The 19426-nt window shown below is 43.9% G+C and overlaps 1 protein-coding gene across 5 annotated transcripts in view; it reads left to right on the top strand.

Annotated features, from left to right (window-relative positions):
• The window catches only part of LOC137528929 (leucine-rich repeat and fibronectin type III domain-containing protein 1-like protein), an 874345-nt gene that overhangs the window by 35923 nt on the left and 818996 nt on the right, over positions 1 to 19426 (top strand). Inside the window, exons 1-2 of one of the 5 annotated variants that reach the window (XM_068250707.1) lie at positions 12755 to 12797; positions 15406 to 15500. The exons of the other annotated variants lie outside the window; for them this stretch is intronic. The gene's annotated coding sequence lies outside the window, so the exon portion shown is untranslated. Of the gene's footprint in view, positions 1 to 12754; positions 12798 to 15405; positions 15501 to 19426 lie in introns of those variants that run through there. 5 annotated transcript variants of the gene reach the window in all.

The following is a 19426-nucleotide window of genomic DNA, read 5'->3' as shown; positions in this document are numbered from 1 at the left end:
GAAGCTGCTGAAATGGATCTATGCTGTGCTCACATGTTTACGAAGCAAGCTAGATATAACAGTGCAGTTTCTAGGGGGGGGGGGGGGGGGGAAGTTGCGTCCCATTTACACTAGAACGTTTTGCCGGCGACTTTGGCAAAACGCTCAAGCACTAGCGCTTTTTAAAGCACTAGTGCTATACAACCCTATAGGCCTGTTCTTACTTGGGCGATTTGTGGTAATCGCCGGTGATTAATGCAAATCGCCAAATGCGAGCGTGTAGCCTGCACTATTTCCAGACTATTTCCCGGCGATCGCGTTTCAGTGCTATAGAAGCGCTAAATGCGATCGCAGACAAATCGCCGCAGTGTCCAGCTTGTAATCGCAAAAATCACCACCGCAATTTTGCGCTGTTAAGTGTGAATGGGGCCCAAGGGAGGAAATTGCATCAGGATTGGCTTTAGTCAGAAGAAGAAAAAATTGAAAATGCCAGAAACAATACATGTGTTATGTAAGTAGAACAAGTATTTATCTACTAATATATGCATTTTTTTTTCCTGGGATAGTATGGCTGGGACCGCCATATAAGGCATTTGTATTTGCGCCTGACCTGTTTTTGAAGCATTTTGGATTACATTGTTTGAACTGTTATGGAGTAGTGGACTTTTGTTGCTTTTGACATGTTTTGCATAGGGAATTATGAAACACCTGTATGCACCTGTCGGTGGGTGGGGGAGGGCTTTATCTATATACAGAGACCTATGTGTGAAGACACTACTCGAGGGAGTTTTTAAAATGTTTCCTGTCAAATAAGCGCTGCAGGTGAGATTCAGACACTGCTGATGCATGAAAGATCAGCAGAACTGCAAGGCAACTGGTATTGTATAAAAGGAAATAAATATGGCAGCCTCCATATTCCTCTCACTTCAGGTGTCCTTTAAAGCAAGTCTGAAGTGTGTGTGTGTGTCTTTTTTATTTATTTATTTATTTTCCCCTGTATCATAAGTCACATCAGGTATTTTTGAAATCCTGACGAAACGCAAAACTGAACAAGGCAATATCTATTCGCAATCAGTTTGGTAAGTGAATGTAAACTGAGTACAGAAGCAAACTTGAGGACAGGCTTTGTGGGTCAAATGTCATTGTCAAATATGATTTGAAAACTTTTCCTTTCTGTATACCATCTTCCCTGCCAAAAACCAGGGAACGGTTTAATTAGATGTAACCTTGGGATAGCTGAGCTTGGAAGAACAATAGCTGCCAGGTGCAGTTCACAGCATCTCTGCAGTACAGTGGAGGCAGACCACAGAGGTGTTGGCATTGTTAACATGGTGAAAGGGGCAGTGACAGGGTGGTGAGCAGGGCTATAGCACCTGCATTTATCATGTGTTCCCTGCTTGTTGTTTCTTGCTGGATCTTATCGGATGTGAGCAGTGTTTGCATGTGCACCTCCTGGTAAGCTTTTAGTGTTCCAGAATTTAGGCTAAATCAGTTGCATGGATAGATAGCTGCACATGAGAAGCAGTGAAGATGGATTATGGGTAAGAAAATATGCCATTTTAAAGGTTCCGATACATCTACCAATTTTGGCTGTTGATAGACCAATAGACCTCTCTCTGATGAAATCTGATCGCAGAGAGATTTGTTCGCTACAACCGATTTCAGCAAGAAATATTTTGGCAATCGGCCTCGTGACTCTGGGGACAATCGGCCCCATAGCATACCGGCATCTTGCAGCATGCCCAATTGATGCATTCGACCAATTTCAGTTTGCAGTTTGTTAAATCCTTGTTCAAGCATACTTTTGACGGCACTGATTTTCATCTGATTCGATAATTATCAAATCAGATGGTCGATCGGCCACCAAATCTGTGGATATATTGCCACCTTAGAAGTTTTTACTGTACATAGTTTGTTGGTTTTACTTAGCTACACTTACTATATGGCAATATTGTTGTGAACGTTTCTTCAATTGAGTATCACTTTAAGTATTAAGGAGAGACCCTGTGGAATAAAAAAAATACAATAATATTATTATCCTCAAGGTCATCCTGTTTGGTCCAGCTATTGCCTAATGTTTCTGAATCTATTGACCACCAGAGTGTGCTGAGATTTGAGTAAACTATTCATTATGTGCAGACATTGTTTATCTATATTTGCTGTGGTTTCTACTCTAATGGTAGCCATACAGCTAGTGCTGATGGGCAGATTTGACCAAGAGACAAATCTCTCTCTGATCGAATCTGATTAGAGAGGGATCTACCGGCTGCCCATACACAGCAGGCCGATTCCCAATCGACTTCTGCATGAAATATCTTGGGAATCGTCCGATCACGCCACGTGTGCCGCCTCACCACTGTTCCCCTGTGCATTTATACATTACTCATCTTGTGTATGTCTTCAAGTCCGCCGCTCTCCCCTATACAAGCCGGACAATGTGGCATGTGTGTGACATCACGCGCATCGGCAGCGTGTATGGGAGGTGTAACAGAGAGCGGCGGATTCGGGCGCCGCGACACAGGACAGGTAATGTATAAATGCACATACATACATACACATACATACACATTAGGTGAACAGCGCCTGGAGTTTTGCCACCTGTCCCGAAATTGCTCGCCGTTACTGCTGCGCAACCAACCGACCTTAATGGCCCGACATCTTGCAGCATGTCCAACCGAGTAATGCGACCAAGTAATGCGACCAATTTCAGCCCGATTGATTGGGCATGCACTTAGTGGCACCAATTTTAATCTGATCTGATTAAAATAATGGTCAATCGGCCACCAAGTCGCCTGATGTATGGCCACCTTAAGCAGGCACATTAGATCCCACAACAGGGACTAGCCATCCTAAAGCTATGTACCCACTGAAAGATCGACCTAACAATCGTTCCACGATGTATCTTTCATGATCTTTCGATGTGATGCGCTGACGAGCGATACGGTAAACAACCAGATCAATAAATATGCAGAATGTGTAACAAGTGCCTGACATAACTGACCTAAGAAGATTACAGTGCTCGAGAGAGTTTGCAGCGGTTGCAGAGTAAGTGTTAAAGTTTACCTGAGACAATACAAGTAAAATGATCTATCCTAACCTAGGCCTTCCACCAGCCTCCTGTGGTCCGTTAGCTCCCCTGCCGTCCCCTCCGTGTTGCCTCTATCAGCCATTGCGTAAGTGCGGTCCCAGCCACTCGCACCTCCACTTACCATATTCCCAGGGCGCATGCGTCGTTTACAAAGACTGTAACTAAAATCCTTGTAGTTTCTTGGTTTTAGGCTTACCTTAAAGTTCTTTCCATACGCTTTGAATTCTACACACTGTGTTATACTCTGAATTGATTGCAGTCCGTGTTGTGCTCTGAATTCATTGCGGAATGGAGTGGAGTGATGGGAGGATTATTCCAATGATATTAATGCTACACGCAGTACAAACAGTCTGGGTGAGAAGTATGAGGCTTAACAACTGAGTGATGGAGTTTTGTATCAGGGAAATAAAATATTGATGCATCAGTATGAGCATAGAGAGAGGCAGATGGAGAGAGAGTGCAGCAGAAAGGAAAGTAAATCATTACCTTCTTTTTTATATATACAGTTACTGTGCATTTGTGTTTGTGTGTGTGTGGGGTGGACTATCTACAGCTACCTAGCTGCTTTGAAACGACAAGTCCCAGTCTGCTATGCCAGTAGGGAGAAAGTCCTGTATACTACACTGTACAGCAGTTCAGTTAGTAGCCAGTTGGCAACTCCTAAATTATAGGAAATTTGCGATTTCTAGTAATAGTCCTGCTTGCTTAGGGTATGTGCAGGATTGTGCAACAGGCAGGAGAGCTGGATGGAACTAGTGGACCTTTCTGAATCTGTATATTTGAGTATCCATTACTGTCCATAGGAAATTCCCTGAGTGAGGGTACACTTATTTGGCAATAAAACCTTAGTACCATGCGTCAATGACAGCTGGAAACGGGGGGGAATGTGGAGTTAAATTGATTCTGTAGTGAGAATAATTATGGAGGCTGCCATGTTTCCTTCCTTTTTAAATAATGCATATTGCCTGGCTGACCTAGTAGTCTTTTGACTTCTTCAGGCTAAGGCCTCTTTTCCACAAGCAGCTAAAAGAGGGGAATTCACCACCCGTCACTTTCTCCTGTTCACAGGCCAGGCGCTTGCTAGTCTTGGCACAGGTGGACAGGTCCCCCCCCCCCCCCTTCTCGTGTATTTGCATCTGAGCATGGTGGTTGCCATTCGCAGACGCATGGTAACACCCAGGGCTGTGGAGTCGGCAGAAATATCACCCAACTCCGACTCTTCAGTTTATGAAACCTCTGACTACAGGTACCCAAATTTGCTCCTGGACTCCAACTCTTTAGTCTAATGCTTACCAGGGCTGTGGAGTTGGTACAAAAAACATCTGACTCTGACTCCTTAATTTATGTAACCACCGACTCCAGGTACCCAAAATTACTTTGAATCCACAGCCCTGGTAACACCGCTGCAGGACAAATGTGATGTGCAGTGTTAATAAACCCTGTCATTCGGCTGCATGTAATTGCAGCTGAACGGCACTTGTGGCTGGCAGTCTTTGGAAAAGAGGCCTAATTGCTGAGCATCCTGTTTTGAGGACAAGCAGGAGGCATCCACTTCAGGCATTTCTATAGTGTAACAGCAGCAGTCAGTCACCAGTAATCGACCATGTTGCATCACTAACTTTGTAGAGAAAAACAAAGGTTAGCACTTGCAGCTCCTTGTATAAAACACAGCTTTAATAGATCTGGCTGTAGAACATAAATAGACAAGTCCAGTTATAATAAAACCCGATCTTGCAATTAGTGGGGTGAAGTGGGAGCGATGGATAGCCTGACGCACATTTCTCTCAAATGAGTGTCTTCTGAGGCTCTGCGCACCACTAACTTTATCAGCCATGTCAGGAGTACCTGCACCCTCCCTAGGCTTTCACCCATGACTATCATCAATGATCATGTTAGATCGTGAAAATCTAGCATGTGTACAAGCTGCAGTCAGTATGCCAGATGTGTACATTTGACCTGGGTCATTGACTCTGTGTTGTAGACAGAGAGTCAACACAAAGGGCAGAGAAGAGGTTCTTTTTATAAGGAGTAGTGGCACCAGTAGATCGAAGAGAATACGCGCTTAGGTGCCCTGCAGTGGTAATCAAACTGCCCTGCTGCACACAGGTAGATCAAATCCCAGATATAGGGCTGGTGCACACCAGAGCGGTTCTGAAGCGTTTTTTAAACACTTGCAGGGGGAAAACCGCTTGGCTAGTGAAAGTAAATGTTCTGGTGCACACCAGAGCGGGTCGTTTTTTCCACAAAAGCAAACTCGGGGACTGCAGCATCTTTTAGATTTCTGAGGCATTTCTGCCTCAATGTTAAAGTATAGGAAAGTGGAAAACCGCTCTGAAAAACGTTAGATCAGAGCGGTTTTCCAGGCGTTTTTGTTACAGAAGCTGAGTAGTAACAGCTTTTACTGTAACAAGATTTGTAATCTGATACAAAAAAATGCTCAAAAAAATGCTTGGCATGTGTAGAAAACGTGCCTAGAATCGCTCTGAAATCTGCTTCAAAAACCTCTAGCGTTTTGCAGATCTGCTAGAGGTTTTTGGTGTGCACTGGGCCATAGTCTTGTCCAGCTAATAGTATATATTCTGCAATGCTAGAATTCCACCAGCTATCATGATATGAACACACACTGATCCTGGGAGATTGCTCCTCCTCTCAACACTGTAGCCACGATTCAGCTTTCATCCAAGCATACAGGAAGATAAAGAGATAAACGGGAAACTCCCTTAGTGTGGAATACACGGTACGTTTATTTCCGCATTATCGAGCCGCTGGCTCGATTCCAGCTCGTTCCCGCGGGCGCTTCCTTATCTTCCACTCGTTTCTTCTTTTGTCCTGCCCGCCGGTATCGAGCGCAAAATCGATCTAGCGGGGTATCGGGCACGTCAGAAATTATCAATTGAGCCATCAGCGGCTCGATTATGCGGGAATAAACGTACCGTGTATTCCCAGCATTAGTGTGGAATAAACAATCCAGCTTCAATAAATAAATGGTCAGTAACGAGATAAAAATTGCACTCACTTCTGTGGGTCCTAACTCCTTTAAGACCCATTGGCTGCAATCACTTGCCACCACAGTGGTACGACCACACTTTTCCTAAATGCAACCTTTAGGGATCTTGCCCGCTCTCAACCTGACTGGATTTGGCATCCTGCCATCATCAGGGGTATCAGCAGTGGCACCATCCACATTTTCCTTAATTTTGTTCTAAAATCCAAGCTTATCTCTGCCAATATTTACACTGGAAAATGATCAACCAAGAGGAGCCCCTACACTCCTGTTCATTGTTTGCAAATGTTATTTGTAGGAATGGTCAAAGATTTGTAACTAATTCAGAGTAGGTGCAGGATTATGCAAATATTTTATGCAGATTTATGCAGCTTGAAAATAGACCAATTAAATTAACCCGAGGTGGCATTTTATTGTTCCATTTCATTTTCAAGCTGCATACATTTACATACAAATTTTGCATAATCCCGCATCGACTCAGAATTGTTTGCATCATATTGACCATCCCTTATTATTATGCTGTGATTACCCTGAATCAGTTGATTTCAGCTGTAAGTGATGAGAAGGAATTTTCCACGGTTTCCAGTTTACATCTTTTACAATGCATAGATGTAAACTGGCCTATAGAGACATATGGAAAAATCCTTCTTATCAGTTATCTGCTGCCTTTATAGATGACAGCAACTCATTCAGTGAAAACCCAGCCTTAGCGGTTCAACAGAGCTATTCTAATGAGTTTAGAGAAGCAGAAGCAATGGCCTCAAAACACCTTATTAACCACCTCCAGACCGCATAATGCCGGTCGGCAATAGGAGAGTGGCATGCTGGGGACCGCCTAACGCTGATTGGTGTCAAAGTTCGGTGGGCGGCATTAGGAGGGAACGTGCGGTTCCTGCTGTGACACAGTGGGGATCCATCATCAGCCTGCCAGCCGTGATTGGAGCTGGCAGGCTGAAATGAAAAAAAAAACACAATAAACATGTGCACAGCACTGTACAGAGGAAAGCTTAAAGCTGATCCGAGATGGAAAACTAACTATAGCAAGTAACTTGTCTATATATCTTATGTAAAGTTTAGATAGTTTACACAGCAAATCTAGCTGCAAACAGCTTCAACAGAATATGATTATTTCTTCCTGTGACACAATGAGGGCAGCCATGTTCTATTTGTAAACATTTACACACAGGCAAGCTGATCTGCATCTCCAGCCCTCAGCCTGTGAAAACCTAATTCCCCCTCCTCCCCTCTGCCTCTTAAATCTCTGGCTAGTAACACCTCCCCCTCCTCCTGCCCAGACTGAGCTCCCATGAGCCCTTGCTAGTGCCAAGGCACTCTGAAAAGCTGTGGGGGAGGCTTTTTTAGTTTATAGAGAATTACAGTATTAAAACAAAATAAAAAAGTATTTGGCTTGAGGAATGCCCTGTAAACTATATGAAAGGAACACAATTATGCAATGAGTAAAAGTTTACCTCCACTTTAACTGTCCCCTGGAGTCACTCACAATCTAATCCAATACATAGGCTGAGGTAGTGTATTAATCATAGTCGGGGCTAATTTAAGGGGGGGGGGGGGGAATAATAAAAAAAAAATAGGATTTTTTTATTGAAAAATTTGTTGTAAATAATTACAAAAACATCTCAGAAGCAATCAAATACCACCAAAAAATGCTCTTGTGGCAAGAAAAGAAGGTAAATTTCATTTGGGTGCCTGGTTGTATGACTGAGCAATAAATCGTTAAAGTGCCAAAGTGCTGAATTGTAAAAAATCGCCTGGGGGGGGGGGGGGGGGGGGTGTATAAATCACGTGTCCTCAATAGGTAAAAACTGAGCTCCAGCTTGTTTACGATCAGTACGGGCACAATGTGCAATCAAACACCGTAAACATATGCTCAGTTGATGCACATTGGCAGACTGTCTCTTTAAACTGCAGCCGTGGCCGCCACCCACAGCGGCAATCTGATAATACTGTTAGCATAATCCTCCAGAGCCGAGTGTGCAGACAGGAACTCATGAATTTAGAAGATATACTGATAGATCACAACATATAGATAAAGCCAGTACTGCGTACAATAGCTGTACACAGATTTGTACACTGTGCTGCATGATCATTTGATAATCTTCCTGTTCACATAATGTGGTTAGCCCTGTCCATGGTGCTGAATGATAGACTGTCCTGCATAGCGTAGTCACCCCTGTCCATGGTGCTGAATGATACTGTCCTGCATAGTGTAGTCACCCCTGTCCACGGTGCTGAATAGCATCTGTCCTGCACATATCAATCACCCCTGTCCATGGTGCTGAACAATAGTGTCTGCCCTGTATAGTGCACTCACCTCTGTCCATGGTGCTGATAAGCTGCCTGGTTACATAGTGCAGTCACCCCTGTCCACAGTGCTGAATGATAGAATCTGTCCTGCAGTCACACCTGTCCATGGTGCTGAATGATGGCATCTGCCCTGCAGTCACCCCTGTTCATAGTGCTAAACTATAGTGTCTGCTCTGCATAGTGCAGTCAGCCCTGTCCATGGTGCTGATAAGCTGCCTGGTTACATAGTGCAGTCACCCCTGTCCATGGTGCTGAATGATAGCATCTGTCCTGCAGCCCCTTCTCAGTTCCTCTCCTGTGCAGACAGGATGACTCAGGAGCCCTTTGAGGTGTACGCAGCTGGCAGCGCTGAACACCTGGGATCACAAGCGTGATGGGCTCAGGGAGATTATCACCTTATCGTGGCGTTCCAGCATACAGAAAGGATGAAGAAAATTCTATTACCTAATCTCAGCTGGAAGAGGGGAGGGGATGTGGGTCTTTCTATGATCGGGAAAGAGGGAAATTCTCTCTATGCAGTGCTATGTATTCCCTGCAGGGGAGGGAATAAAATATATATATATATATATATATATATATATATATATATATATATATACATACATACATACATACATACATACATACATACATACATACATACATACATACATACATACATACATACATACATACATACATACATACATACATACATACATACACCTTGGAGACATGTATATGTATAGGTAATATCCATCTATTTGTGCGGATGCTGGGAGATGTAAGTAAGTAAGTGTGTGTACACACACACACACACACACACACACACACACACACACACACACACACACTCTGTGTGTGTGTATGTGCTACTTGCATACAGCCTCAACCTATGTTACCTGCAATTCCCTGACCGACTATAGGTGATACACCGCCTCATGAATGTATATGTATAAATGCTTTCAGCTGATGTGTGTTTGCATATGTGTGGGAGCATTCTGTGGGGCAGTATCAGTAACCGTTGCTCTGACACTTAAGGTGATTTGCTCAGATCACTACCTGCTAGCTCATGACCCCGACCAGCAAATCAGAGCCTGAAAAAAGGCACCTGATCAAGCTATCACATGCTTCTCCATGAGCAGCGCGTTTTTACATTGAACCACTTTAACCTCCCTAGCGGTAACCCCGAGTCAGGCTCGGACGGAAATCCGCAGCTCTGAGCAGTAATCCCGAGTTTGACCCATTGGAGGTGTGGAATGTGCAGGGTTGCTGCAGATCTATCAAGCGGTATGGTTTTTAGGGTCTGAAAGCTTGTGAAAAAATTGCACCGCTTTTTGAAAAATCTGGAAATAATCATACCGCCAGGGAGGTTAAGCACTCTATATATAACGATTGATATGGTGGAACAAAGCCCCTGAAGGACAGCCACAGTGTCAGAGATGTAATGGGTGCTAATAATGACCACAAGTCAGAGGACATATAGAGGTGAGATCATTAGCAGCAAAGCACCTAGTGGGCCCCTCCGGCCCAAGGGTCCGGGTGCAGTTGCAACTTCTGCATCCCCTTATTGGTGCGCCACTGTCCACAAGCTCCTACACACAAGCACCACTACTTGCAAATTGCCAGTTTGTGCTCCCTGTATCCTGTTTGACACAAGAAAATATGTTAAATACATTTAAGGTTTGTTTTTCTTGAGAACTTGATGTGAACATCATGCTGTTTGTTCTTAGTTTTTGCGCTGTGTAAGATGGTTATTTCACAGCCAAGCATCCTTTTTATTTATTTTTTCATTCAATGAAGTAGCCAAATATTTTTGTTCTGATGGCTCTTTACATAATATTGTATTTTGTACTCTTAAATATTAGTTCAAAATGTTATTGTTATTACTGTTATTGTAAGGTCCCATTCACATTGCTCGTGTTGCGTTCTTAAGGAAAAAATTACTGCCTGGCAGCACGCAACCCATTGCTTTGAATGTGGCCATTCACATTAAACCGATTTATAATGTGCTTCCTAATTTTATTGCACTACTTCATGCATGTTTTGTGTACTTTGTGTGTTTATAATTATAGTAGTTGAAGCATTAGTATAGACACAAAACATGCACTGCTGAGGGTACTTTAGGGCAGGCTTTGGAAGCCATGTTTTTTGTCATGGATTCCACAATATGTTAAAGAGTAACTGTCAGGTTGCAAAAGCTAATTTAAACCTCTATTCTCCTGTGTTAAACCGTTTAGAAGGAAGCCAAAAAGGCAATACTGAAGTTAAAAATCTCTCTTACTTTGATGTTTGCTGAACAGCAAGGCTGTTATTCCCAATCTCCTAAGGCGGCCAGCAGGACGCATAACAGATACTGCAAAGCATTCTGGGGCTGCTTCTTTTCCCCAGTGCACTCCCTTGGTCCTCCCCTTCATTTCCCTATGCCGCCCTAAGGCTGATTTCACAGTGGGAAGTTACAGGCTCATGTTACAGCCGCTTGTAACAGCAGCCTAAACTCACAGCACTGAAATATCAATGTGCTGTTCACAGGGCACATGTTCAGTTAGAGTATACTGCGTGAGTCCGCTATTGTTCCTAGCCACATGGCTAATTAATATTCACTGCACAGTAGTGTTGCCCGGATCAAGAACCATTAGGATCTTTGATCCTGATCTTTTTTGTGAGTCGAATCATCAGGAAGCAAGGAAAGGGAGGATATTACATCACAATTGGCTTCATACAAGACAGACAAACATGGAACCTGCCATGAGCTGTCAGGAGCTTCATTCTCTGCAAATACTAAATAAAAATTCTGTGAAATCCAAACGTGGACAGTGAAATGCATGTGTAATGTAAGTACAGCCAATATTTAGCTACTGATATGTTTTTTTTCTCTGAGACCCTATACCTAACAGCTCCTCTTTAAAAACCTACTGAGTTTCAGCTTCATGGTGGCAAGATTGTCAAGTATGCAAGATTTGTCAAGTATGTATTTATGCAGGGACATAATAGAACCCACTACACTCTTGGACCTGGGGTGCAGAGTAACAGCAGGAACTTTATACTGTACCTCTTCTCAGTGGTGAGACAGGCCACTCCTTTGTGTACCCATCATGTAGCTTATCTTGCGGCTCCCGTCACATGACAGGCATTGGGAGCCGCAAGGCGATGCTGCATGGTGGCTACACAGAGGAGGGAAGTATGAAGCTCCGCTGTGACTGTTTTGCAAGATATGGAAGGGGGGCAGAAGGAGAGTTTGGTAGCTGCACACATGGGGGTTTGAGGGTTAGTACACACAAAGCACACATGGGCACACCCTCAGCCTCTCCTAGTGACACAAAGAGCGATGGGCACACCCTCAGCCTGGCCTGCTGACACAAGGAGTGATGGGCCCACCCTCAGCCTGGCCGGTTGATACAAGGAGCAATGGGCACACCCTCAGCCTGGCCTAGTGACACAAGGAGCGATGGGCACACCCTCAGCCTGGCCTAGTGACACAAGGAGCGATGGGCACACCCTCAGCCTGGCCTAGTGACACAAGGAGCGATGAGCCCACCCTCAGCCTGGCCTGCTGACACAAGGAGCGATGGGCTCAGCCTGGCCTAGTGACACAAGGAGCGATGGGCACACCCTCAGCCTGGCCTAGTGACACAAGGAGCGATGGGCCCAGCCTCAGCCTGGCCTGCTGACACAAGGAGCGATGGGCTCAGCCTGGCCTAGTGACATAAGGAGCGATGGGCACACCCTCAGCCTGGCCTAGTGACATAAGGAGCGATGGGCACACCCTCAGCCTGGCCTAGTGACACAAGGAGCGATGGGCCCACCCTCAGCCTGGCCTGCTGACACAAGGAGCGATGGGCTCAGCCTGGCCTGCTGACACAAGGAGCGATGGGCCCACCCTCAGCCTGGCCTGCTGACACAAGGAGCGATGGGCCCGTGGATTCAAATTCTGGCCCCACCATCTGAATTTTTCAAGGGAAATCCAGATTTTTCAGATACTTATCAGGGTTCATCTGTTGAATAAAATTATTATAACTGTTTACCTTAAAGAAAACCTGAACTGAAAATTAAAAGTCAAAGTAAGCATACACAAGTCATACTTACCTTCCATGTAGTCTACTCCTCAGTGTCTTTCTCCTGTCTCGCATCCTGTTTGTTCACTGTGATCAAGGGAATTTTCCGGCCTCCATTTTGAAAATGGCCATTACCCATAACAGCTTTTTGGTCAGCACACAGTTAAACTGTAACATCGCCCACTTGAGCCATAGGGAAACATGGACATTACCTGGTACATCAGTTTTCCTCTCAGCTATAACTGACAGCAACTGATATTTTACTGACAGCAACTGATATATTTCAGATCTGACAAAATATTGCCAGAACTGGATGGGATTATTGTCAGAAGAAAATGGTGAGGTTCTGAGAGGAACTGATGGCAAGGTAACTATGTAATGTTCATTTGAAGTTACCTCGTGTGTTTATTTTAAATATTTTTACTCAGTACAGGTTCTCTTTAAACAACTTCTCCATGTTTGCTTCCAATCTTGAAAAAGGAATTATTGAAAGAACCGACATTAATTTTACTGCAGTACACAGAGTAGGTAATGAGCTAGGTCAGTGTACATTAACTCTAAGGAGAATTCTAGGCTTCATTGCATTGGGCAGTAAAAAAGAATACTCATTATTTACACCACCTTTACATTAATTTTTATTATTTTTTTTTCTTTTTATGTTTTTTCTCTCTCTGTTAAGCCCTTTGCGACAGGGCTGCAGTATATTAATGGACCTCCAGGCAGGTAATTGTGCTGGGATCCCATTAATCTATGTCCTGCTCCTGTTTGCCAGCTTCTGCAATGTAGCAGCCCAAGTCTCTACAATGGCAGCCTTCAGACAATAACCCATGAGAAAGAAGTGGCAGGAAACTGCGGTCAGCATAGCTGGTGCTTCAAGATGACAGGACATTTTGTAGTGTGCACTGAGAACATGAACACATTAATGCAGGCTAACCCTCTGAGGTGGCGTATTGGCACTCTATGTACATATTGTAGGTACTGGTGCCTAGATTAAGCCAAGTATTTAATTCTTGGGCCACTGTAGGGTCCACCCCCTAATGCCAAACACATTCCTAACACCAACGTACTTTCCTCCTCCCAGGGGCACTTATACATGGGCAATTACCTGCTCAGTGACCTGATGGCTGGGGGGAATTGCCTGCCCGCCTATACATTATTGACTTTGGCCTCATTAGCAGTGGGAGCAATGTACTTCTGCTAGCTGGAATACTGACAGTAGTGAGCAACATAATGTAAAGGCATATAAGCAATTCCCTAGTACAAGGTGTTTTGTGACATAGGGAATTGCCAGTGTGCTATGGCCAGTCAGTGCTAATTATCCCAGACATGAATTGTAACTATTTAGTTATAATCACTTTCCTACCACTATGTAGGCCCTTTAACCTGAAGTTTAGCACTAACAACCTTAGCCATCACGCTGCTCCTGAGCGTAGCCCTTCCTTAACCCTGTAAACTATCTCTAACCTTAAGGCCGGCTCCACACTGCAATCTGGTGCCCCCATTGCACCGCAACATCAAACAAAGGCCTTTGAAGATTAATACATGGTAATCCCCGTTAATATGCGGTAATTCCCATTATGGCATCAGGCCAAGCAGGAAGGTCTCTAGCGCTCACTTCCTGCACCTGAAGAGACGAATTGCATGAAAGTGTATTGATAAAAAAAAATGCTTAAAGTGAACCAGAGACGAAGCACCCTCATGTATTTTACCATATATATCAGTGGGAACATTAGAGAAACACCTACCCTGTTCTGTTACATTTTTCACTGCTCAGCCTGCTTGTTATCAGCCCTGATGAAATCCCCGACTGAGCATTCAGTCTGGCTTTGCTCAGGAGTCATTATAGCAGAGCCACAAGGGGGCAGGCTTGGGCTTAAAAAGACATTAGAGAAAACAGACTCGGCTATAATGATTCCTGAGCAAAAGCCAGACTGAATGCTCACTCAGGGATTTTATCAGGGCTGATAACAGGCAGACTGAGCAGTGAAGGATGAAACAGAGAGCAGGGTGGGTCTTTTCTCTAATGTTCCCGCTGATATACATTGTAAAATACATGAGGGTGCTTTGTCTCTGGTTCACTTTAAGCATTTTTTTTTATCAATACACACTGGTTCACTTTAAGCACATGAATGCCGCAAAACTACCAAATGCGAATGTTTAAAAATAGAGGCTTCAGCATAGACTTCCAAGACTTCCAGTTTGCCAAACGTCACCGTGCAAGTCGATGGTAACATAGGTAGGCACTCGTGTTGGGGGTTGCAGCGATTTCATCACTTCCACCGCATCGCGTTGGGGTGCAAGGCCCCATAGACTTTCATTGGCTTAGCGTTGGCCTGCGGTAAAAACAGGACAAGGCACCAGTGTGAAAGCGGCCTAAGGATACTTTCACACTGACATGTTGCGTTGTAATGGACACTGTTAAGCGTACTGTAACCTTCTTGTAAAATACTATTTCCCCTTTCTGTCCTACTAATTTACAGCCCCTCCAACAGGCCGGCATCTAACCCTTAACTAATCCATAACTCGGTATGTGTATCGTGGTATGACCACTTCCTCGCAGTATATTAGCCAATATGAAAGGTGTTCATTTTATACAGAAAGTTATACAAAATGACAATGAGAAAAGCAACTGAAAGTGAGTGAGGGTGTGTAGAGGATGACCACGCAAAGGAATAAAAATAAAGCCAAAACTAGTTGCGACAAGTAGCATCCAATAATACAATTATAGGTGGATGAGATGGTCCAGAGGGTAAATGTCACTGCCTGCTAATCACAAGGTTAGCGGTTCAAGTACCAATAATACAATTATTAAAAGGTAATATCACAGGGGTAAAACCTGGCTTCCCAAAAACAGTATACTGATTACAGACTTCATTAACTCGCAACAAGTTTTGTTTTTCTTGATCATGTGCTTACAAAATCTGACAAGCTGCAAAAAAATGCAAAATAAGAACCTCTCTAGTTGTCCTTTCCAGACACAAATGGAGACACAAGAAAATAGGTGGTCCAGTTGTCAGAAAACAATCTTCCGAGGCCTTCCTAGGAGTTGCCCGGAGGCAACTTGAACCATGTGAGTAGTTCACCTCAGCTATGTACCTCCACCACATTTCACAAAAACTCCACAAAAACGATACTCCCCCCTCCCCCCCCCCCCCCCCTCACCTTCTTTCCCTGTCCTTCATTATGTATTATGTGAGGTCTAGACCATGTGAACTGTTGCGCCAATAGATCGAGCGGCCACAAATATTATTTTTAGCATTTTTCTATTGTTCTCTTCCTACTTTTTTTGGGTTGCAGATAGTTTGATACTTGTGGTCATTTGCAGGTAGGGCTAGTCAGGTCTTGATTGTTCTAAGAGCTTTTATGGCTTTGAGACATTTTAGATTATACTGCACCTTTTGGTTATATGGACTGAATGAAGTTCTTTTGAGTAGTAATGGCAGTGGCTGGATAGTATAATGGTGAAGGCCTCTGCCTCTGACACGGGAGACCGGGGTTTGAATCTCTTCCTGTTCAGTAAGGTGTTCTTGGGCAACACTGCTACTGCCTACTGAGTGTGTCATAGTGGCTGCAGCTCAAGTGCTTTGAGTCTGCCAGGAGAAAAGCGAAATATAAATGTTGTTTTGTCTAAACTACCCATATCAAGGTCCAGGACTCTCTTCCTGTTTTGTTATTGTGGTTTTTTTTTTCATTTTTGTCCAGGCATTTTGCTAATAAATTGCAGCTTTTACATTATTATTGAAAATGCCTTATAAAGCTTTTGAGTGTCAGATTTAGCATAAGTTGGTAACGTGATGAGCAGGGGTAAGAATACAGTTGAGCCATGTACATATTTGCAGTAATGGTCATTCAAAATAATTATTCTTGATCATTTCCTGTGGTTTTTCCCTATACAAACATGTTCATCTCTCTGCTGACCTGCCTTTTCTGCTCAGCTTTATGGAGAGGGGGAGGATGAAAACAGGTGTGAGGGTGCTGCTTGGAGCCTGTGGAGGTACAAAGTAATAGCGATCAGCCATGTATTTCCAGCATATCTGAGTGCTAGAGATGTTGGCAGGCATCAGCTTACAGACACCTTCACACAGTGAATGTGCTCAAAATCATTAAATGATTCAGGTTTCAGTTGATCTATGTTGGAAGTATATACAGGCCTCTCCTGGTGTATGAACTGGGCACCTCATACTGTAGGTATAACTGTTCTCTTAAAGAAAATCTGTAATGGAAAAAACTCCCCTGGGGGGTACTCACCTCGGGTGGGGGAAGCCTCCGGTTCCTATTGAGGCTTCCCCTGTCCTCCTCAGTCCCACGGTGGCGGAGAAACTCCTCCCGGAGAGGCGGCGAAGTAAATATTTACCTTTTGCCTCCAATGCAGGTGCAGTATCCGCTCTTCTCACGGAGATAGGCAAAAACTGCGCAGTAGAGCGGACCCAATGGAGATCTGCTATTTTCGCCTATCTCCATCAGAAGAGCCGGAACAGCGCCCCCGCCCGAAAAGGTAAATATTGCACAGGCTGTCTGGTTTGTTGCCTTTGCATTTCGGGTGCTGCAGCGAGTTTGCCATGGGACACAGTAGGACGGGGGAAGCCTTGATAGGGTCCAGAGGCTTCCCCCTACTGAGGTGAGTACCCCCCAGGGGAACTTTTTTCAGTACAGGTTTTCTTTAAAGAGGAACTCCAGTGAAAATCATCTAATGAACAAAAGTGCTTAGTTTTTACAATATGTATGTATAAATGATTTAGTCAGTGTTTGCCCATTGTAAAATCTTTTCTCTCCCAATTTACATTCTGACCTTTATCATATGGTGAAATTTTTTACAGCTGGCAGGTGATGTCACTGGAAATGGCTGCTTCTTGCTTTTTTGGCAGTTGGAGACAGCTGTTATTTCCCACAATGCAACAAGGCTCCCACAGTGTGATGTCAGCACCATGGTCAGGACATCACACTGTGGGAGGAGTTTCACCACAATATCAGCCATACAGAGCCCCCTGATGATCCGTTTGAGCAAAGGACAAGATTTCTCATGGTAAAGGGAGTATCAGCTACTGATTGGGATGTAGTTCAATTCTTGGTCACGGTTTCTCTTTAAGCATTTCAGTTGTAGTATAGTTGAGTGCTTGGGGGTTAGTTTCAGCACCGTAAATTCGATACAGGAAATGCCTGATTGGGAATGAACAGTCGGCTATACTATAGCATGGGCGTCAGGATGTGCAACTAGTCAGTGTTAGCTAAAGATAGGAAGGGTTGATGTTGGGCATCAGTAGTAGGCTAGTCTGAGAGTAAAGTCTGTTAGTCTGGTGCCAGCACTCAATTTTGCTTGGCCAACCACTGACCAATGTTACCACCTCCATGTAATATGAGAGCTTACCTACACAATCTGCTCATAGTATTCAATATCTATTGAACCTCATGCTACATGAAGGTGATAAAATTGACCAATCCTATTTGAAGGTGTGTACTAGGCTTAAAGGGACACTTAAGTCAAACAAAAAAAATGAGTTTTACTCTCCTGGGACTTCCAATAGCCCCCTGCAGCTGTCCGGTGCCCTCGCCGTCTCCCTCCGATCCCCCTGGCCCCGCCGGCAACCACTTCCTGTTTCGGTGACAGGAGCTGACAGGCTGGGGACGCGAGTGATTCTTCGCGTTCCTGGCCACAATAGAGCCATCTATGTTGCTATAGCATATATCATATACCATATAGCAGCATAGAGGGTGCTAATGTGTCTGGGATCGCGAAGAATCACTCGCGTCCCCAGCCTGTCAGCTCCTGTCACCGAAACAGGAAGTGGCTGCCGGCGGGGCCAGGAGGATCGGAGGGAGACGGCGAGGGCACTGGACAGCTGCAGGGGGCTATTGGAAGCCCTAGGTGAGTAAAACTCTTTTTTTTTTTTTTTTTTTTTTTTTTGTTTGACTTAAGTGTCCCTTTAAGGTTAGGGAAACCAATAGTAGAATATTGGTAACCTTACTAATCTACTATCAGTGGGTTTTTTCAGTGTATGCTATGCAATGATGCACCCATCTTCAATGCTCTTTTCAAATGAATGGAGGATCTGTTGCCTATTGCTCCAGCACCAAAACTGATCTTTTCTGACAGCATCATTGATGCCGGAATGGTGACTTTTGGGCAAGGGGGCTTGATGAATGGTTTATTTATATTGGATCATACAACCTGACACGGGCATGTCATTTTTATGCCTATGTTCATGTAAATACAGGCTGCAATTCCCGCAGAATGGTGGTGATGTGTGTTAGGATCACGTGTGAACCTCAACAATACAGAATTCCGACACATCTGTGTTTCCTTCATCACACTGCACATTATGAAGTATACGCATATATTAACACTCCTGGTGTGTTGGTACATCGCTATGCTCTGTATTACTAAATGTCTGCTCACATAATGAAACCCATCTGCCTATTACTATAGGCAAGGCTGTGTTTATATGAAAACACAAATGCCTAAGGCATCATTGTTTAGCAGCGTGACTCAGAAATTGCTCTATGATGATTTCCTAATTTAGAGCAGGGCTCCATTGGAGGGCGTCTAGTGGAGGCAGACTACATGTAGAAGATGGAGAAATTGTTACTTAAAGGTGGCCATACACAATACAATAAAATGATCCAATTTTGCGGCAATTCGATAAAAATGATCGGATCTCCCGAAAAAATCGAAAGCTTTTTTTTCATTCGACTGAAAAAGCCGATCGGATTTCCCGTTTTTTTCCGATTTTTATCTATCCGGAATGCAAGATATTTTTCTTCAATTTCTCTAAAGATTTTATGGTGTGTTAGATTGTCAATTTATTAATATACACACCCAAGCAATTTTCTCAGAGTTTCCAATCATTTTTATCATAATTGGGGAAAAATTGAACATAGGTGTGTAGTACATTGGTCATATTTTTGAAATGTTACAATCAGTCAGAAAAGTTGATTGCAATTCTTAAATTGAACAGATATTTAAATAATTGTATGGTGTGTGGCCACCTTAAAGGATAA

Source organism: Hyperolius riggenbachi, chromosome 8, assembly GCF_040937935.1.
Source record: "Hyperolius riggenbachi isolate aHypRig1 chromosome 8, aHypRig1.pri, whole genome shotgun sequence".
Classification (NCBI taxonomy): Eukaryota; Metazoa; Chordata; class Amphibia; order Anura; family Hyperoliidae; genus Hyperolius; species Hyperolius riggenbachi.
The sequence above is the reverse complement of the archived record's forward strand: the minus strand, read 5'-3'. Positions and strand labels throughout refer to the sequence as shown.